The sequence below is a fragment of the Equus quagga genome, chromosome 2, assembly GCF_021613505.1.
Source record: "Equus quagga isolate Etosha38 chromosome 2, UCLA_HA_Equagga_1.0, whole genome shotgun sequence".
Taxonomy (NCBI): Eukaryota; Metazoa; Chordata; class Mammalia; order Perissodactyla; family Equidae; genus Equus; species Equus quagga.
Window position 1 is genome coordinate 142,201,052 of NC_060268.1, and position 23,073 is coordinate 142,224,124.

A 23,073-nucleotide genomic window follows, 5' to 3' on the forward strand; every position below is an offset into this window, starting at 1 on the left:
TTGTTTTTTTACTGTGCCCCTGTCTGAATGTGTGTGTGTGTGTGTGTGTGTGTGTGTCTATGTGCATGCATGCACATGTACTCAATCAAGTAAAAATGTACAGGCAAAGTGAGCATTCAAGAGCTTTAATAGATATTTTTCTTCGAAGACCTTATTTGCCAATCTGCAGATACTTCCCAAATGGGGAGTCAGACACTAGGTAAACTACAGGGCTGCTTCAGTTATTCATGCTCAACTTTTCAGGTATGGCCTAGTCTAAAAATCATGCTCTTCCCTCCAGATGAAGTTAACAACCCACCTCAGGCACTGAGTCGGTTACATCATTAGTCTCAGATGATTTCTTATACCCGGGAGGGGGGTACTAACCAGGATCTGCTATTCCGAGCTGTGTCTCCTTTTCTTCGCTGCATGAGGATGGCCTGAAAAGCATCCTGCAGATAATGATGGCTCATCATCCCTTACATCCTGTTCTCTTTCACTGACAAGGAGTACAGGAAAAGGAGCCCTGTAGTTCATTCTACTCTCTCAAGTGCAGTGCAAAAAGCAAGCCATATTGATTATCACTCTCTAAATCACTGGGTATACAGGAGGGTAAACAGTTTTATACATTATCCCAGTCTTTTTTTTTAATAATGGCATGGTTAACATGTGTACTATGGAGTCAGCCTGGGACCGAATCCTTCCCCTGTCATTTAACAAGCTGTGTGACCTTTAACATTTAGGCTATTTAAATTCCCGAAGCTTCACTTTCCTTTATCTATAATATGAAATGTTTATACTGCAAAACCAGCCCCTGGGGTTCTTGCAAAGACTAAATGTGATAATAAATATAAGGCACTTCCTGCAATGACCAGCACTATAGTTAATCTCATTGAATATTAACTATTCTTACTAGCATAGTTATAGGAACATAGTTATTTGGATCTCTTATCCAAAAACCTTGAGACCAGATGTTTTCCTGAATTCAGCATTTTTCAGATGAGCTGTGCAAATTTTGGAATTGTAAAGAAGAGATTGTGGAACTGTATTGCTACCTATTTAAAACTTTATTCAAAATTGCAACATGATAAATCTCTACTCTCTTCTCATTTTGATTTGCTCATAGAGCTCTTAAGCTCTTTTTGAAGCATTCTGGCCCCTTTGCTTTCAAGCTGAGTTCCATCACTTCCCTAATAAAAATTGTCTGGGTTACTTCTTATAAACACAGATTCCAAGGCCTGTCTTAAGAGAATTTGTGATTCGATAGATGCTAAGGTGAGGCCTAAAATTCTGTTTTTTAAACCAATACTCCCGGGCGATCCTGATCATAGGTTACATATGGAAAATCCTGCATTACTAGACATCTCCTGTGGCCCACCTGCCAGCCCCCTTTACATGGAGTCTGGAGTCTCGCAATGCGTGGCTCTGACAGGATTCCACCATGGGTACTAGACATTATCTTCTTGCATCTCCCACTCTTTGCTACCACGGTATCTGGCCAGCCTGAGTAGTTGTTCCATCCTTCTGTATCTGAAGTACGTTTTGCCAAAAGTTCTAGTTTGTTCCTCCAAGCCTAGGCTTATTTCCCTTCTTGCTGTTTTGTCACTGGCAGGTTCTCTGCAGATCCCTTCTCTTCCTCTCTCTTCTTGCCAGTTTCATCTCATCCTTCTCCTAAAATAAATTCAAGAAAGGTGGACTCTCAAAATCTACCCAGTGTTTTCAAAACTGTTAGAAGAGATAGATGCACCTAGAGAATTTTGGTGACTATCAACGGGTAAAGAAATTTATAGTAGCTGTCGGCAGGGGTTATGACATTGAACTCAGCCTTTCTTATTGAACTTAGATGAAGATGAGAAACGAATGCCCTTTAAATGTGTAGATGACACAGATCTTAGGGACATAATGGGCAATATCTGAGAAATTAGTTCAAAATGCTCTCACAGGCTGGAACACTGAGAAATGTCCACAAGATAAAACTTATTAGGGTGAATATAAATCTCTGTTATAATTAGCGGGGAAAATTAAACAAGAAACAGGAGAGACCCAGCCTAATACTACTTCATTTATGCACTCAAATATTTAATGGGTATCTACTATAGGCCAGAAAGACACTTCTCAATGTACCTTACCAATTAAAGGAGAAATATTTCTCCAGACCATGATTCAGACAGAATTATTCGATGGAAAAAATATATATACACATACACATATGTATTTGTTTTTATATGTCAAATATTAAAAGAACTGCCAAAACTGTATCATATCTTAAAAATAATTATTTTAAGATAATTTCAGACACAAAAATGTTTCAAAAATAATACAGAATTCCCAAGTGCACTTTACTCAGATTCATCAATCTTCAACATTTTTAACATTTTGCTATATGTATTCTTTCTTTCTGTATATACATATGTGTTATATATACAATGCATATAACGTATAATATCTGTTTTCTATACTATATATTTTAATATATCAAATACATACTATTACATTATATGTTACATAGTAAATATTATACACATTATATATATATTTAAATTGTATAGATACAGCTATATGTATATATTATATTGAGATATTTATATAATATATATAATACATTTTTTTCTGATTTATGAGATAATATATCATGCTTTTTCACTTCTTAATACTTCAGTGCATATTTTCTAAGCACATGGATTTTCTTTTTCATAACTAGAGCACAGTTATTAAATCCAAAATTTAGCATTGATTCAATAATTTTTAAAATCTAATCTATCACCCATTTTCCAATTTTGTCAAGTGTTCCAATAATGTATTTAAGAGCTTCTCCCTACCCTCTAGTTTAGGATCAAGTATTACATTTAGCTGTCATGTTCTTTAGGTTACTTTAATCTGGAAGACTTCCTCGGCTTTACTACTTTATTTCTTATTTTACTTTCATGACATTGGCATTTTTGAAGAACACAGACCAGTCATTTTTGTGGTGTTCTTTCCCTTGGGTTTGTCTGATGTTTCTTCAGGATAAGATTCAGTCTATGTATCCCTGCAGGATTAGTACATAGGTGAGGCTATGTCCTTCTCAAGTTGCCACATCTAGAGACACACGGTGCCCATCAGCCCCTTGATGGTGATATTTATTTTGGTCACCTAGTCAGAGTGTTGCTCTGTTTCTCTACTATTGTATAGTTACCATCTTTCCCTTTGAAAGCAATAAGGAATCCTGTGGGGAGCAATGTTTTGACGATACATATAGCCTGCTTCTCATCAATCTTTTCTCCGTAGATTTAGTATCTCTTGATGATTCATGCCTAAGAGAATCTTCACTATGAAAATAAGGAAAATGGCAATTTTTCAATGCCACTACACTTTAAACAATATAGGTTAACATTCCACACAAAAAAAACATCTCTTCTTCCCTATCTTTCTATTTATCTAACTACCTAGCTGTTTATGATCAGTATGAACCCATAAATTTTCATTCTTTTCCAATGAGTTATAATTCCTTAATATCCTTCATTATATTTGTTTATTTTTCATGGTGAGTATTCCTTATCTTTTTCTTTAACCTTAAATAAATAATGATAATCACATTGTACATTTGTGGATCCTTCCATGCTTTCACAGCGTTTCCATATAACTATCTAATTTGATCCTGCACGAATGATGAAAAACCCAGTGGGACAAGGAATTAAATTCATGGAAGTGCCTCCGAGCAAACAACTTTTAGGCTTTAAATTAGAAACAAATTTCTAAAGATTGGAGATTGATTGGTTTTTTTTTGACTGGTCACAAGAATAAGAAGCAAGGAAATGCCTTTTAGGCTTACAAGAGTGTAAGGACGTTCAAAACCTTTTTCTGAAAGTGGATATTTATATTTGCTTTAATAATTTTTGTAAAGCTGTCCATTGTTGCAAATAAAAATAAATGTTTACACATCTTCTGAGTCAAAAGATTATATTTGTATTGTATTGTTCCAAAATTTTAATTATTTGAATTAAAAATATATTATACTGTGTATTTGAAAGTTGCTAAGAGAGTAAATCTTAAAAGTTCTCATCACAAGAAAAAAGATTTGTAACAATGTGAGGTGAAGGATGTTAACTAGACTTATTGTGGTGTTCATTTTGCAATATATTCATCTATCAAATTATTAAGCTGCACACCTGAAAATAATATAATGTTTTATGTCAATTATATCTCAAAGAAAAATAAAAAGTAAAAATATATGAACTTTTATTATGTAAACATGAATATAGAAGGTATCTTTATTTCTTCATGAGAATCAACAAAGTCGTTCGAAAGAATAACCATATTCTTTACCTTAAATATTTCGTGCAATTAATCTTTCTAATTATATAATGAATAATGAACTCTGGACTATCTTTGTTTTGAAAAACATTTTTAGGTTATTTGGGGAAAAAACATCAAATATCTCCCATTCAAATAAATAGTGTACTGAGGGGGTCTTCTCAAAATGTGAACATATTATATTTAAATGCTACCAATACCAAAGTGTGGATTCAGGGCTTTAGATGAACAATTTGCACGAACTGAAGATGAATCACTGTAATGAATTTCAAATGAAATCTGAAAATTTTCATAAAATTCTGAAAGTTTTATAATCGATGTATATTTATCAAAAATTATAAAAGTATCAACATAAGTAAAATTGAGAATAGCTGATCAATACCTATATGTGTGCAAAGCAAGTGAAATTTCCATGGTAGCCAGTGCCAAGAAGAACGCTGCTCTCTCAGTTATATTTAATACAGTTGGTGTGATTTAGACATAGGAGGTAGGTAATAAAGAAACTCTTGTTTTGGTAAAGTTTACAGAATACCACATAGAGTTGTTAAACATTCCTTTTTAGCCAGAATCAAATCTCAATTCCATTTGAATGGCAAGTCCTTAGTACACTGAGAAAAGACTCCATCACAGTTCATTCACCCTCCCCCAGAGAAAACTGACTTTAATTTCTTCCATAATCCATACTTTCTAGTTGTTCACAAAGATTCTTACTGCAATTGTTACGCACTAAACATTCCCAGTGTCATAGGTTCTAATGTTGCAAACAAAAGGATTATGACCTCTCTCATCAGGCTTCCTGCAAGATGGAAGCAGGAAGAGGAGATGGATTATATGGAGAAAAGGCCTTGTTTGAAAACATTAATCTTCGGTAATTAGTAATTGAGGAAGGAAATGCAACCAATACATGAAAGCTAAATTAGCTTCTGTAAAAACAACCAATTTCTAAAGCTGATTCTGTCTGAGAATTTATCTTCTAAAATAAAACAACTAAAAATGTAAAAACGAAAATTCTAACAATTATTCAGTCAATCTTGTATGAAGCAATCTGCTTCAGAAGACGATGAAGGGCTGTTTAGACAACAAATTTATGTGTTGTGTGTACGGGTGTTTATTTTTCAGCCAAAACACTGAATAAAATTAATATTTCTTCAGGTTCCATGAGAACAGAAAAGTAAAGGTCTCTGGACCCAGGTTATTGCTTATTTTAAATGTTTTGGATAAACCTCTCTTCCTTGTTCTCCAGGCTGTCTCTTTTCAAAATACACCTCGACATATCACAAATGACCCTTGTATTCCTCTCATCTTTTATTTCTGTCTGTTTTGTAAGTGTATATTCTGTGTTTGAGGAAAGATGTCCAACTGAACCTGTTAAAAACTGAATACCACATCTTTAAAAAGCATCTCACCATACACTCATTATAAATAGTCTCTTGAAAATGTGGAAACTTAGGTGCTGAGAAAGATAAAACCACTAGTTGCTAAATTTGCAATTTAAAAAAGGCAAATTCAAGATGTGTCAGATTTAACAAAGCCACTGCTGGGGAACCAATTTGGGAGATAAAAGATAAAAGGCCAGCAATCCACTTTACCCCCAGCAGTTCAATGAAAGTTGTGTGATTCCTATTGCTTCATCAGGTAACTACAAAGCAGTTTCCTCCCAGTGAATTCCGTTTTTTTGTGGATTCTAAAATATCTGACTGTGGAATGAGAAAGGCCTGTTTGAGTAGGATAAATGATATCTGAAACTCTTTATGCTCAGTTCTAGCACAGAGTCACCGGCAAATGACAATTAATAACACGCAAACTCGAATTTTCATAGACCAACCATTCGGTAGGGCACCTGGGAATTTGTACAATTCATATGAATTTGCCACTTTCCCTGTCTCTCCAGTCTTTGCCAAATTCTCCTTTTTCATTGCTTGTTTCAACCTACAATCTGGCCATTGGAGTGCTTCAATTTAATTTTTTTCTGGGTTTGTTCAAGATTTTGAGCCACATTAAGGTATGCAAAACTAAATGATGCTTCTAATGTCTTTTTTGGCAACGAAGAATTATCTTTGCAGATCATTTTACTTATTCAACTGTCAAAGTCAGACATGTCTATGAGTTGCTTAGATAACTTTTATCTTGTAGGGAAGATTCTGAAATCTTTACTAAGATACTCGTTAAAATTGTGGGCCAGAGAGCACTCTTGCTCCTTTTGACAAAATGAGCTCCATGTTCAAACAACAGATGTAACGTCCAAAGTTTGCATCCTTGGAGACAGTCTAGGAGACAGATGGAAAAGTTGTAAACGGACCTGCAAATTGCTTTGGTGGACACAGATTTACTTTGAAGATTTCACTGGATCTTTTTGACTCGTAAGCCACTCATGGCACAAGAAAGCAAGTTTACCCTGCAAACCTTAACCAGATACTAGCTACAATGGGGGAACCTCAACAAATTTAGATGTGTGGTTCAGATAATTCCCTTGAAAGTTCAGATAATTGCCTAAAGCTTATTTAAATCTATGGAAAGACTTTACCCTCTTCTTCACCCCATCTCATCTTTTCTTCTTTCTTCCATAATCCTCCTCACCCTACTCTGATCTTTTTGTCATTCTCCAGATCTCCCTACTTTAAATCTCCCTGTTTTATCCTGAATTTCCACCTCACTTTTGAAAAGGCCCTCCTGTGCTGACAAATTCCTTAAGTCAGAATGTAATGGGTTTCCTTGTCATGTATCTCTTATGCAGCCAGTGTTTTCAAGAGTCAGATCTTTGGAAACTTTATTAGCAGGTCTCTAGAAAAAAATAACTTTTTAAACAAAGATTCTAATGAAAAAGTGTGAGTCAGAATGCCTACCTTCCAAATGTTGCTATGAAAAGAAAAATATATTGACTGGCCAATGGAAACTCACAACTACCTGTAAATCTAAGACATTTGTCTTGTCACTGTTTCAGAATGTCAAATGAGTAACTGTGAATAATGTTCAGGGATCACATTCAAATAATTCACAGTCAAATACAATATTCCTCACATTTAACTTTCTGAAATATCTTACAATAGGGTTTTTTGGGGATAGGGGGCAAAACTCTTTGATCTTTATGTCCCAAAACAGCCACCAAGTCCTTGGAAAACAGCAGATAAGAGTCTTATTCTTCTGATAAAAGGAAACACATTTTAATCAGACTCAGTGACTCTCTCTTGATAAAAGGTGGTTGAACTGTCCTCCTGAAGAATTATCAAGGTTCCTGGGATTTGGATTCATAGAGTATCAGCTGTTTGACAATCAGCAAACCACTCACCATTAAACCTGTAAGGGCAGTTGTATGTAATATTATTCATTCACTCGTTCATTCGAAAAATATTGATCAAAGGATCAATTTAGTGCAAATCAAACTCTCTCTTCAAAGGACTTTTAACTCCTTAATGGGGATAAAGCATTTTCAGAAACAAGTATGTTGCAAAGTAGAAAGTGGCACATATCCTAAGAGAAGGACAGAATGAGAGCCATGGGCATACAAAGAAGAAAAGATCACATCTAATAGAGAAGAAGCCTTCTCAGAAGAGGTGCCTTGAAGCTGGATTTTGAATGAATGGGTAGGATTTAACTATCTAGGAATATCTAGGGAGAATAACGCTGTAAACTAAGTCCAGGTTGAACTGGAGAGCACAACACATACTAAAAATCAAGTAATTTAGGTTAAATGGTACACAGAGTAATAGAAAGAAGATAATGAAAGGTTACCCTGGGTGTGAACAGTTGTGATAGATCCCTGAGGTAGTGAGTGAGAGAGCTTTACTGTCAGGCTGGAGAGTTTGAACTGATTCAGCACGCAGTATGGAACCAGCAAAAGCTTATGAGAGTACAGTGATTGTCAATCAATTTTCAACAAGTGGGGAAAGGATAGTATTTTCAACAAACAGTTCTTGGGACAATTGGAAGTCCACATGCAAACAAGATGAATTTGAACTTTTGCCTCACTCCATACACAAAAATTAGCTCAAAATGAATCATACACAGACCTACGTGTAAGGGCTAAAACTATAAAGCTTCTAGAAGAAAACAGAATAAAATTTTCATAACCTTAGGTTAGGCAAAGAGTTCTTAGATAGGACACAAAAAATATGATACCTAAATGAAAAGTATTAACAAGTTGGATGTAATCACAATGAAAACTTTATAATTTAAAGTTAAAAACACCAGTAGGGGGGGTCGGCCCTGTGGCATAGTGGTTGAGTTCAGTGAGCTCCACTTCGGCAGTCCAGGGTTCAAAGATTCAGGTCCTGGGTGCAGGCATACATCACTCATCAAGCTATACTGTAGCGGCGACCTACATACAGAGGAGAGGAGGTTTGGCACAGATGTTAGCTCAGGGCCAATCTGCCTCAAGTGAAGAGGGGACAATTAGCAACAGGTATTAGCTCAGGGAAAATCTTCCTGACCAAAAAACAAAACAAAACAAAAACACCAGTAGGAAAACGTTAAGACAAGACACAGTTTGGGAGAAAATATTTGCAAATCCTCAATCCAAAAAAGGACTTGTATCCAGAATAGATAATGTGCTCTTATGATTCAATAATAAGAAAAACAACTAAATTTTTTTAAGGGGGAAGACTTGAATAGACATTTCACCAAAGAAGATATACAAATGGCTAACGATCACAAGAAAAGATGTTCAATCATTATTAGGCATTAGACAAAAGGAAATTAAGACCACAATGAGACAGAACTTCATACCTGCTGAAATGACTACAATCAAAAGACTGTAACAAGCATGGGTGAATATGCAGAGAAATTGGAACCCTCATACATTGCTGAAGGGGATGCAAAATAGTGCAACCACTTTGGAAAATCACTCAGCAGTTCCTCAAATGGTTACGAATAGAGTTACCACATGATTCAACAATTCCATTTCTAAGTAAATGTCTGAGAAAAATGAAAATACATGCCTACGTGACAACTTGTAAATGTATTTTCACAGCAACATATTGTACATTTCATGGCAAATGTATTGTTCCCAAACTGGAAACAATCCAAATGTCTATCAACTTCTGAATAGATAAATAAAATATGGCATATCCACACAACAGAATACTAACTATTGATAAATTCTACCACATGGTTAAATCTTAAAAATATTGCGCTAACTGAAAGAAGCCAGACTGAAATGACCACATATTGCATGATTCCATTTATATGAAATGTTCAGAAAAGACAAATCTATAGAGACAGAATGTAATTAGTATATGCCGGGGGCTGCGGGGAGGAGATTGAATACAAACACGCATGAGGGCTCTTTTAGGGGTGACAGGAATGCTCCAAAACTGGACTTGATGATTGCTGTATGACTCCATAAATTACCAAGAATTATCAGATCATACACTAAAAACAGATAAATTTTATGATATGTAAATTATACTTCAATAAACCTGCTTTTAAAAGTTTTTGAGAGAAATAGGTAACAGAGGCAGAACTGTGTTCAAGGAAAATAATCTGGCAGTAAGTACATAGCATTGATGGGAGTGGGGAAAAGTCAGCGCTGTGGACATCTATGAGAAAGCTCTCACAGTTGTCCGAGTGAGACGAATGGAGATCGCCACTAGAAGAGTAGCAGTAGGACAAAAAGGAGAGATCAGATGGGAAAATGGTCCAAGGAGCTGGAATTGGGAAGAAACCACAAACAGCTGGTTAGGTAGGGTCTGAGGAGAGTGGCCAAAGATGGCCCTACAATTTTAAGACTAGATAACTTGGAATAATCCACTCCTTGGGGAGGGAAGCAGCAGAAAAAATTACATATCTTCAATGTTATTAACGTTTTATAAGCACCCTTTGCTCCATGAAAGAACTGCTAGCCTAATCATAGCTCAATTCTTTGTATCTAGCCTACGTCATATTTCCCTTATAATACCTACTCTTCCTTCCAAATAAAATTTTCTTGAGTCAGATATATATCAAATTATTACTCTCTGCGAGATAGAAGAGGTTATAGTAAGTGGATGGAGGGTCTCTATCACCTTTTTATGTAATTTATTTTCAACAAACATGGATTACTTTTGTAGCTAAAAATTATTTTAATTATTTTATATTGGCCTACTACTATGTAGCAAGAAAAGGATAATGTTAAGGAAATGCTTAAGTACCTTTGCAACCTTTATTGAGTAATATTTACCTTTTTCTCTTCATCAGGGCAGGAGTATTTCCTTCTATGGAAGAGTTCAGTCAAAACTGCTTGTTCATGGAACTGTTTGTGAGGAAGGTTTTGTCACCATTACTGAAAAGTTGTAGTTCGCTTGTGTGTGTCAGAATTCAGTCTGCTCCCCTGGTCACTTCTGTAGGCCTGGAAGGTTCTAGTTCTTTTTTTTTGTTTTTCTTCAGAATCCTTTAGGCCAGGTTCTGAAGTCATACATGCTTGTGCTGGAGTCTTGGGTATACCAATTTTGGAAAATTTGTTCATTCGCAGAGCCTCTGTTTTTCTCTTCTCTAAATAGGGGGTGATAACGCCTATCCCGCTGAATTCTGGTAAGGACTGTAGATGGTTGAAATGATGGGCTCATAGGAAAGGCTTAATAAATATCAGCTGTTATTACGGTTCTCTTTTGGACTAAAGAACTAAATCATATCCTGAGGTATATTGTTTAATTAGTAATATCGAGATCATGTGACCTGCTGAAACAAAATCAAGGACGAAAATTCCTGACAAAGCTCAAGACTCAAATTGGAGCTATTTCTCCCTCTCCTTCGTATATTTTTTCTACATTCTCTATGTCTTTTTCAGGCAGAAAAAGAAAGTCCCAGTTGAAGCGGCAATATCAGCACCAGTTTCACTCAGTCGGGGTTCCTATTCTGAGGTGAAGGAAGATTGGTTTTGAGTACATATCTCCTTGAGGAAAAACACATGTTTACAAAGTTTTTTCTACAAAGTTTTTTCAAAAACTTTGCAATTTCATTGTTTTAATTTAATAAATGCAAATGGTAGGGTGCTAACTATTGTAGTGCAAAGAAAAAACATGAACTTTGATGCCCCACAGGCCTAGACTTGACTCCTGACTCTGACAGATTGTATGACCCTGAGCAAGTTACAGGCATCTCTACTCCTCTGTTTTCTTATCTGTAAGGTGGGAAGAATAATGCCTACCTTTTAGGGTGTTGACAGTATTGAAAACAGATCATTTTATAAAATTCTGAACACAGAGTCTGACACTTAAGTATACTCAATAAATATTATTTCTTCCTTCTTCCTTATTATTCTCTTCCTCCTTAGATAACAGTCAAAAAGAGAAGGAGGCTGGGGCCCACGCCGTGGCGTATTAGTTAAGTTTGCATGCTCTGCTTGGGTGGTCCTGGAGTCACTGGTTCGGATCCCGGGTGTGGACCTACGCACCGCTTGTCAAGCCATGCTGTGGGAGGCATTCCACATAAAAAGTAGAGGAAGATGGGCACAGATGTTAGCTCAGGGCTAATCTTCCTCAAAAAAAAAAAAAAGGAGAAGGAAGTATATGATAGTAAACATTTCCTGAATTTTCCAAAACAATCTCAATTCTATTTCAAATTGTCCCTAGAAATGAACATTCATATTTGTTCTTTCTTACAGCCATGTCTTTGATTCCTAAACCACGGTTTTACAATATGATGCAGTAGGGTTTGTTTTACTTTTTGAAATAATTCCCACTTTTACCCATTTTTATGTCTTTCAAATTACAAAGGCAACCATGCTTACAGTAGTGAGCGAAATAATGCAATGTAGAGATTCATGAACACAACACTAGTCTTTGACATACTCCCTCCTTCCAATTATAGCCCCTTGTGGTAGCCAGTGGTATGCATTCCTCTCTCCTTCCTTGTATACACATAAACCCACATACATGTCTTAGGGAGAGGTTTTATTTGCTTGATTTTCTGTAAAGAGAAGAGTTCAAAACACATTATTCTACATCTTGCTCTTTTAAGCTTAATATATTATAAATTTCTTTATAATCCTTATTTAACATATTTCTTAAGATGAAGACTATGTAACACAATTCCCTCTCCTTCTGAACTTCCCTTACAGCATTGCCCTTTGCTCTTACCTCCTGCTTATGTTTTTATGTAAATCGTTCCTAGATATTCTTCTGGAAAAGAAAGCTTTGGCCAATCTACTTTTGGAGAATCAGGTTGAGGTCAGGAAAAAAGTTTTTCAGTCACTCAATAGAGTCAGAACTCTGGGCTCGCTTCCCTGCAATAACTCTCCATCGCAACAAGCAAATAAAACATGATTCTTTCTCTTGTCAATCTCCCTTTTTGGTCTACAGATTTTTTGAGGTCAGGGATAACCTCTAATTCATCTCTTATCGACAGTGGCACAAAGGAGATGTACAGAAACCTTTAGAAAAAGTAGTTTAGGGTAATGTTTAACAGCCCTAACTTTTGAGGTCAGAGTGATTTGGGTTCAAATTCTCCCTCTTCCAGCAACTACTAAAAAGTGATTTTAGGCAAGTCACTTAACCTCTTAAGACTAATTTATTACACATATTAAAAATGGAAATGGCACCAAACATATAATTATTGTAAAGATTAAATGGAAAATGAATACATATTACTGGGCTCAATAAATAGTCAAATTATTATTTTTTTTTCTTAAAGACTGGCACCTGAGCTAACAACTCTGGCCAATCTTTTTTTTTTTTTTTTTTGGCTGCTTTATCTCCCCAAATCCCCCTGGTACATAGTTGTATATCTTAGTTGCAGGTCCTTCTAGTTGTGTAAATAGTCAAATTAATAATTCATTCATGAGAACGAAAAGGGATGCGTTTTGGATATGAGATCTTGGGAAGTGAACAGACTTTTCAGGTCTTTCTAAACCTTTGTCAGTTAACTCTTTGCTGTTCTTGAACTTCTGTCTTTTACTGGGGACCCAATCAATTCCCTTTTGTCTTGGGTACTCTCTTAACCCATGTTTTCAGATATCTTCAAATTCTTCTCTGCCTCCTTTCAAGTTTCAAAAACTTTTTTATCTTAAATCCCGCCTCCTGTCTCTTAATTTGAGGGAACAATTAATCGGTACTAATGGAAAGTAGACACAACCCTACCTCTAATTTCTAGCTGAGAAATAAGACAATGCTCCTTTCCTCATAGTGCAAGCCCAGGCCTTTGTTGCGGGGAGTCTAGAAGATCACTCAAGCTAGGAACCCTATTTCTGGCCAATTCAGTTACCTTAGGAAATCTTGGGGAGAGACTGGAGCTGGTACAAAGAAGTTTATCACACTACTAACAGAAGAATGAAGTGAGTAACGTAGAGATAAAAGATGAGTGGCTGTTAATGGGGCGGGGGGTGAGGGGTGATGTGGAGCAAAGTGCTTGTAAATTACCTTCATTTAGTTCCTTCAGTTGAAAAATGAACAGTTGTTAGAATTAAATATCATTCATTACAATAAAGTGAGTGGTATGTAGTAGGCTATCAATAAATATAAGTAATATTAATAGTATGCACTTTTAGATACTAGTATATATTTTTAAAATGCATAACATCTTTCCTGGGAAATTAATAAAAAGATAAAAACATGATAGGCCAAAGGTACATCTCTGTTCCTACCTCCTGGGAACAGCAGGGTGTTTGTTAGAAACATTTTTAACTTTACTTAAAAGGGAAAAAAATTTTTAGTGTCTTAATGATAATCCCAGAAACAAAAGATGATTCTAGCAGTGTGATGGCAAGCAGGGAAAAGGGAATCAAGAAATTTAAAACAAACAAAAGAAAACATTAGGAGGAGACGTAATCAGCATATGGGCTGTGGCAAAAGAGACCAAAGAAGAGATAGGATTTAAGAGACAGAGACTGTTGGGCAAGAAGTAAAAGGATTTGGTGACAGCCTGGATAAGGAGGAAGAAAGGGATGCTGTGTGTTTAAAAGATATGGGTGATAACAGAGTTCCCAGTCAGGACAGAGGAGCTGAGCAAGTGATGCCTTCTTTAGAATGAAAATAAGGGTGATCTACATCAAGCTAACTGTATTCACTCCATGCAACTCAACACTGCTCAAAGAGAGGAGAGCAAAAACTTTAGGGGATGTTGGGAATAGGAGAAAACTTTATTATTTGCAAGTCATCTGTGGGAAAAAATTATAGCAAAGTATTCAGATTTGGCTCATTAATAGTGGTTATATAAAGTTTATTTGAATAATGGATTAATCAGTCTAATTTCCACACTATGCTAATTGTAAGTTTTGGTTTTTTTTTACAGATATTACTCCTTTAGCTCTTCAGTAATCGTTAATACTGTCTTAGAGAAATCAGGTATGTGGGAGGAATTTGTCGCAAATGAAGGCAAGGATTGACTTCCAGTGTTCTGTGTTTAGTCTTTAATCTTCATTGTTTTATGTTTTAAATCCTATACGATCTCAATTCAGCTAAGGATTAAGTCAAATTACAATAGTAAAGAAAAATAAAAGAAAATATTTTCAGTATGAACTTATTTGCCTTAAACAGCCAAGATAACTTTAGAACTTTTTTGATTCATTTCTATAAAATAATAGTGGATTTGGGGCTGGCCCTGTGGCCGAGTGGTTAAGTCCGCGCGCTCCGCAGCAGGCGGCCCAGTGTTTCGTCGGTTCGAATCCTGGGCGCGGACATGGCACTGCTCCTCAGACCATGCTGAGGCAGCGTCCCACATGCCACAACTAGAGGAACCCACAACGAAGAATACACAACTATGTACCGGGGGGCTTTGGGGAGAAAAAGGAAAAAATAAAATCTTTAAAAAAAAATAATAATAATAGTGGATTTACAGATGGTTAAGATACCATAAAATATTTGTTTACTGAAATTTTTTCCTTTTGAAGTAGCAAGAGAATCCCAAAGAGAAAACCGCTGTGTCTTACTAGAGAACAGCATATGTTTCAATCCTGGGTTGGATTCCATACTCATGCAAAGTCGCCAATCTTTATGAAAGGTGTTATAAAAATCAATTCAATATCACTATTCACCCCTCTACAAACATTAAGCATTTGGTCAATTGTTTTATTTATACAATTGCAAGGATTTGATTTTGCTACCTTCCCCTTCTCCCCCACCACACATTTAATTATTAATTGTTCTGAATTTCACTGACCTGCTGGCTGGCAGTCAGAACCTTGGTATGCAATTCAAAACAACACAGTACTGTACCTATTGATCAGCAAGTCATTTGACTTATCTTTATTTGTGTTTTCTCATCTTGGTTAGACCTGTCCTTACCTCTCTACAGGGCTGATTAGGAAAAAAAAAGAAACAAAGAAAAAGAATTAGATAAAATGTGTAAACTCTGAAGAATTGCTTGAAAGTCCAGGGTGATGTTATTATTCCTGGCCTTGATGGGATAAAAATATTATCTCAATGCACTCACAACTAATTATTGGTAGATAAATGTCTGATATATTGCTAGTCTCCTTTGTTAAGTAAAAAGAGAAAAAGAAGGCATGCCAGGAGATCAGCAAGACAAGGATCAAAAACCAGAAACGTCAGGCACTAAATACATTACCTAACTTGCTTGTAAAAGTTATCAAGAGCATACCAAAGATTAAAAGCAGAAGAGTTTAACTCCTTAATCAGGCATAGTGCAGGGTACTTGGAAAATATAAATGAATAGAAAAGAGTAAGAAGTAGTGTTCACAGCCCTTACCTGTAAAAGCCTAAGATAAATCCTGGTCTTACATGGAATTTATTGCTATTCTTTTTGTGTTTCGATCAAACTACCTCCCTTATCTTTATGGCCCCATTTTTCTTGGTGTGGTCTGCTGCTAGAATGCCACTTCAGCCTTCTTTTGCAGTTAAAATCCAATATCAAAGGATTCATGGGCCTGGTTTCTATATTCTTCAATTCCATTCATTTTCTTAGGAGGGAAATGTGGAGATAGGAGCAAAGACTGTGAAGAAGATGCCCACAGGTGACTTAGCGAAAGTGTTAACTGAAAGACCGAGAAAGTGTGTACCCTATTTTTGGTAGGAAGTGAATTCCAACTCCTTTATCTCTACTCCATGCAAAAAAATTTCACCATAGCCCTGAGGAAGGGTGTGTGTGTGTGTGTGTGTGTGTGTAACTAGGGCTTAGAGATATTCTGCATAATGTCCCTGGAGCAAGAAGTAATCACCACTCCCATTTTTTTCATGAAGAATTCAAGCTACTCTTCCCCACAAGGCAAATGCCCGGAATCCTACTGATGTGATCTTCATCTCTAAAAACTCCTGAGACACTGCCAGCATGGTTGCCCAACTCCACCTCTAATTGTGGGTGACCTTGGGCAAAATCTAGTTCTCTCTCAGGAGCAGAATCTGCTAGGTAAAAATGAAGGTGTTCCTATCTGCCTCCTCAATACTTGCCTTGAGGCATTTATTCCCCCCCATACACCCCCAGATTTATTGAAGTATAATTGACAAATAAAATTGTATAAATTTAATGTGTACAATGAGATGATTTGATATATGTATATGTTATGAAATGATCACCACAAGAAAGTTAGTTAATACATCCAGCATCTCACAGTTATCCTTTTTTGTGTGTGCGCTGAGAACATTTAAGATTTATTCTCTTAGCAAGTTTCAAGTATACAATACAGTATTATTAATTATAGTCACCATGGTATACATTAGATCCCCAAAACTTATTCATCTTTAACTGAAAGTGTGTACCCTTTGACCAACATCTTCCCATTTCCCCACTCTCCACACCCTGGCAACCACCATTCTAATCTCTGTTTCTGTGAGTATGACCTTTTTAGATTCCTCCTATAGGTGAGATCATACAGTATTTGTCTTTGTCTGATTTACTTCACTTGGCATAATGCCCTCAGGTTCATCCTCTGTTTCAAATGGCGAGATTTCCTTCTTTTTTTATGGCTGAATAATAACCCATGGTAAGTATATACCAATGTTCTTTATCCATTCATCTGTTGATGAACACTTAGGTTGTTTCCTTGCTTTGGCTATCCTGAATAATGCTGCAGTGAATCTGAGGGTGCGAACATCTCTTTGAGATAGTGATTTTTGTTTTCTTCAGATATGTGCCCAAAAGTGCGATTGCTAGATCATGTAGCAGTTCTATTTTTCACTTTTTGAGGACCTGTCATACTGTTTTCCATGATGGCTATACCAACTTATATTCCCGTCAACAGCGCACAAGGGTCCTCTTTTCTCCACACCCTCACCTACACTTGTTATCTCTTGTCTTTTTGATAATAGCCATTCAAACAGGTGCAAGGTGATATCTCATTTTGGTTTTGATTTGCATTTCCCTGATGATTAGTGATGTTGAACACCCTTTCTTACAGGGCATTTATATGTCTCTTTGGAAAAAAATGTCTATTCAAGTCTTTTGCCCATTTTTAAATTATTATTATTATAATTTTGCCATTGAGTTGTATGAGTTCTTCATACATTTTGGATATTAACCTCTTACCAGATATATGATTTACAAATATTTTCTCCCATTCAGTAGGTTGTCTTTTCATTTTATTAATTGTTTCCTTTGCTGTGTAGAGAAGCTTTTTAGTTTGAAATAGTTCACCTGTTTGTTTTTGCTTTTGGTGCTTGTGAGGCATTTAAATTGCTGGGCAATATGCCTAGTACAAAGCAAGCAGAAAATATTGTGTAGCCATTTTTTCTGATTATTTTTGCCTTGTCACATTTTTTTTTTCTTCCCCAACTACCTGTGTAGCTCTTCAAGTCATTCACATGATTTTGTATGTTCCTCCCAAGAAGACAAAAGTGTGAAGTCCTAAATAAAAGAACAAATTTTAGAAATCTGTAACCTCATTAAACAAAACAAAAATTTCTAAATACCGAAAAATCAAACCCAAGTAAGAACACATTGATTGAGTGAAAAACAAAGATCTACCACAAAACACTCAGTTTGAGTGCTCCTTTTTACTCTCCCTGCAGAGTTTACCTCTTTTACTGTGGGCTGTTGGCAATGGCGCCCTAACTGGTCTCCTTTCTTTTGTATAATCCTCTCTAATCCGTCTTGGCTGCTGCCAGTAATCTTTTAAAAATGTGAATTTAATCCTGTCATTCCCCAGCCCTCCCTTAACATTTTCTGTGCCTACTAATTTCCTTCAGGATGAAATGCAACCTCCTAGCCCTGGCATTCAAAGCTCTTGGTCCAGGCACACGGCCAGCCTCATTTCTCAGCAGCCTCATTTCTCCACAGCCTCATTTCTCCTTGTATCTCCCCAACTCCTCACCGCCCCAAGCTCTAAACCATTTTCAGAGTCTCTTTCAATTTCTCAGATACAATAGTCTTTCTCTGATCTCTGGGCCTTTTCAATGTTTTCCTTCTACCTTCTATATTACCAAATCACTTCTTTATTTACCAAATCCTGCAAGACCCATTCATCTCTTCTGCCCAGTCTTCCCCGACACCCTCATCCTCAGTCCTGTGCTGAGTTAGATCATGCAAAGCTCTCTTACCATCTGATTTTGGTCTTGTTTTGTAATAAATCATGTTACTTCTTCTAGCATGAGAGCATCTTGAGGGCAACAATTACAGTCTTTTCTGTAGGCATTATGCAAAATAGATGTTTAATAAATATTTGCTGAATAGCATTATTAGGGAGGCAGTATCTTAAAAATGATAACTACACTTTATTGAGTGCTTATTAGATATCAGGAACTGTGTGTGAATTTTCTTTTTTACTACTCTCAAAAATTCTCGAAGGAGTTTACTATTATCCCCATTTTATAAATGAGAAAATTTAAAAAACAAGGAAGAAAGGAGAAGAGTAGAATTCTGTTCTGTCATGTCTGAATCTATTTTCTATAAAAGATTGCTAATTAGAATACATTGAATATGCTGCAATGAATTATTTCCTCAAATATGTCATAACCAAAACCTGCCTCAGCTATTGAGAATGACCAATGTTGAATGCTTGTCAAAGAAAGAGCTTAGTCTTCATCCCGAACTTAAGAGGCCAGGCGGAAAGAGAGTGGGTAGAACAGAAGGTTACAGAGGAAACAATTCAACTCAGAAATTGAAGATGAAAGTGTTTAGGACCAAATGGGAGGGAAGAACTATTAGGTGAATCCTCAATTGGAATTTTCCTAGTTCTTTTTAGGATCAGCCTCATTGTGAAATCAAAGGGGTTCCTCTTCCCATTTGCTCCCATTTCATTCCCAAATTTCCTTTTCTATTTATTGACTGTCTAGGGTTTAAATGTTGACTGTAGGCCCCAAGGAAATGTAATGATCTTAGAATTAGTTTTACTGGTAAACTACTCAGGTTAAGGAATGTGGTCTCTCCTGAGTTCCATGTCATTTGTCATGTTAACATCAAATTCTGAGCCATGAGTAGCACACGGATCAAATTTTCCTAAGGAGAATGGCCCTTTATACTACCCTATTCCCTGCTTGCATAATACAGGATGTGTCGATGATCAAACAGTCATGAACATCATTCTCTGTTTCCCCAAGTTCCATCGACCAAAGTAGGATGGGTTACACAACCAAAACATTTACACTGTTATTTGTGCCTTACTATGTTTAGTTTTGGATCACAAATTTTAGTACATCAGCCCTCATGTTTTTAAAATGGAAACCAAGAAAATATTCAAGCAGGTTAGCATTTTGCTGACAGTTGGCAAGCTTTGGGTACTTATTTCCTGCTCTAATTTTTCAGCTACTTTTAAATTTGCTTATTACTGTGGTAGGTTTGTAGTAACAGACATCTCCTTGGTTATTCGTGCAGAAAAACCTCTAAGACTGCACAATGTAGTCATTCTCAGCACAGTAGTAGGTGGCTTACCTATTGGAGAAGAAAATTTTTCAAGTGATGATTTTCCTAGTCTTTAGATCCAGGTCAACAATTACTAAGCCTCTGCCATTTATAAGGCATGCCTTTTACGTAATTATGTATTTTTAATTTATATCTCATTCAATATAAGTAATAATAATAGTTACCACTCATTCTGTGCCAGCTCTGGACTGGTCTCTTTATAAACTATGTTACATTTTATCCTCATAATAATTCTGCAAGGTAAGTATGGCTCTTACCTTCCTCCCCATTTTACAGGCAAGCCTATGATTCTGTGAAGTTAGGGTACTTGCCTAATGTCAAATAGTAAGTGGACTGAGGTTTATCTGGCCCTAAAGCCTGTGTTCTCCACATTAAAGAAACAATAAAGGGAGAGCAGGAGTGTGAACAAGGTGTCATGTTGGTTCAGGCAAGGAGAGATCCTTTTGATATGGGGAATCAGTCAGTCTTTACAGAAGATGGATATTTGTGATATATTTTATGGATATGGAAATGAGGTGAGGCATGCATTAGAAAGTCAGGCAAAAACTAGAGCAAAGGTAATAAATGAGAAATACTCCAAATATTCCTGGAGAACAGTGAGCGGTTAGACTAGTTGGACTAAAAAGATAAGGTATATGCTGAGAAGAATTAGGGTTAAGACTGGAAAGTCAAATTGAAGCCATCTAGCCCTACCTCATGGAGACTGAATCAATAGCTGGTGTAGGATGCATTGGAGTAGAAAGAGAGTAGAAATTGTTCAAATGGTTGTAAGGCTCTTTGCCATGAAGCCCCATATTAGGGTGTAATGAAAACACCCTTGTGTTCCTTTACTCACTACTCAGAATACTCTGTACTACAAATGTGTAGGGTTTTTTCTCACACCAAGCAATTCTGAAACACCAGCTGGGTGTCCGGCAACCAATTCAGTTCTGACACTATCTAGCTGGAGTTAGTATCAGGTCCCACACATTAAGGGCTCAGTCTCACAAAACTCCCCCTGGCACCCTGCTTCAGACACCAATTGCAAATCCAGGTTGTTACCTGTGCTTCTGACTGACCGGCTGTAAATCAGAGGTTCACAAACCCCCCTGCTTGAGCTGGATTAATTTGCTAGAGCAGCTCACAGAATTCAGGAAAAGTTTACTTACTGGATGACTGGGTTCTTACAAAGGATATTAAAGGATACAAATAAACAGCCAGGTGAAGAGATACGTAGGATGAGGTCTTGAGGGGTCTCAAGCACAAGAGCTTCTGTTCCTGCAGAGTTTGGGGCATGCCATTATGCTGGCATGTGGATGTATTCTTGGTCACCAACCTGGAAGCTTGAGATAATGGGGCCTAGATGAGAATCAGTGTGGAACGAACTGTAGAGATGTGTATGAGGGTTTTTTTAAAATAAAAAATATTATTTGGCATTTGATAAGGTGTAAACTTGAGTGTAGGGAAATGATAACATTAATAATAGAATTAGCGCCGTTCAAAATAATGATCTCTGGACATGCTAAATTCATAAATACAAGATATCTTTGTAGAATATAGAAGGATGTGATGGATTAGTGATGATTTCCTCTTGTAGATGAATCTCTTTAAGGAGTCTCAATGAGAAAATAGAAACGAAAACGAAAAACTGGGCCTGAGTTTTATTATCTGTGAAATGGGGGATAGAGATGACTCCTTCAGCTCTTGTCAATATGTGTTGAATCCTCACAAGAAAAATATGCATTTGACGGGTTCTTCAACTCAGGCTGGCTCTCCTTGTAAGAAGTACTTTAAGGACAATTCTTTATCTAATAATTTAGAAATTCCTCCTTAAGTTAACTCAGGGGTTATTGGTTTATAACAATGTTTCCCAAATTTTCCTAGTCAGAAGAATCACTGTAGAGGGGCCGGCCCCATGGTGTAGTGGTTAAGTTTGATGTGTTCTACTTCAGCAGCCCAGATGCACAGGCCCTGATCCTGGGTACAGGCCTACAACACTTGTCAGCCATGCTGTGGTGGCAACTCACATATAAAGTAGAGGAAGATTGGCACAGATGTTAGCTCAGGGCTAATCTTCCACAGCAAAAAAAAAAAAAAGAGAGAGAGAGAGAGATTGAGAATCACTCTAGAGTAATTCTGAGGTCCCTCCCTCTGGAGATTTTATTGTGAATTTTTATTTTTACATAAGGTAAAGCTTATGACCAATCAAATTTGGGAGATGAGAAACTAAACCTGGTAGGAAAAACTCTCCAATTTTCAGAACTAAAATGTATCTTTGTGCTGCAATGAACGAGGTGGGGGTGTTATTTAATCCACAATTAAAAGCATGCTTGACTATGTTAGAAATTTCTTCTAAGACTTGAGAGTATTCCTCTACTATTGCCCATGGAAATATAAAAACTAAAATCACCTCTTAGAATAGAATATGTCTAATCTCCTTGATTTATGGATGAGGAAACAGAGGAGGGTAAGTGATTTGAGCAAGGATAAAATTAAATATGTAAAGTAAAGAAATATCCATCAAAGCCATACGTATATCATCCAGCAATTCCTGAATGATGAATTACCCGTCAGCCAATGTTTCTTACAAATTACACTCTATTTCAGTTATAACATTTGTTTTCTTTAAAGCTAGTTACTTATTCACCTGTTCTTAAAAAACTCTCTCTCTGCTGATTCTAGACTCTATTTTGCTTGTCAGTAACATAAAGTAGAGAATCTCTAAATCTCTAATCTTGCTTTTCCAATATCTCACCCTGGAGTCGCTGAGAAGAAGTTGATGGGAAAAATATTACTGGTTATGGTCCCTAACAAAAATGTTTAGAGGTAAAAAATACCACAGAACAAGAATGAAAGAGTTCTCATTGGTGTCCAGAGTTGGAGAAAACTACCAGTACTGCCCAGCCCTACTATTGTACTGGAATCTCCTGAAGCAGCCATATCACCCAACAGAATGAGGAATAGCAACAGAGGTAATGCAACGAAACCATGCACAGTTCTGAGTGCTGAGAATACAAAGATGAGGATGACAGAGCTCTGGCCTTCAAAGAGTTCCCTGTGTGACATGTAAAAAAATAGATTATTGTATTTGGGGGCTGGCCC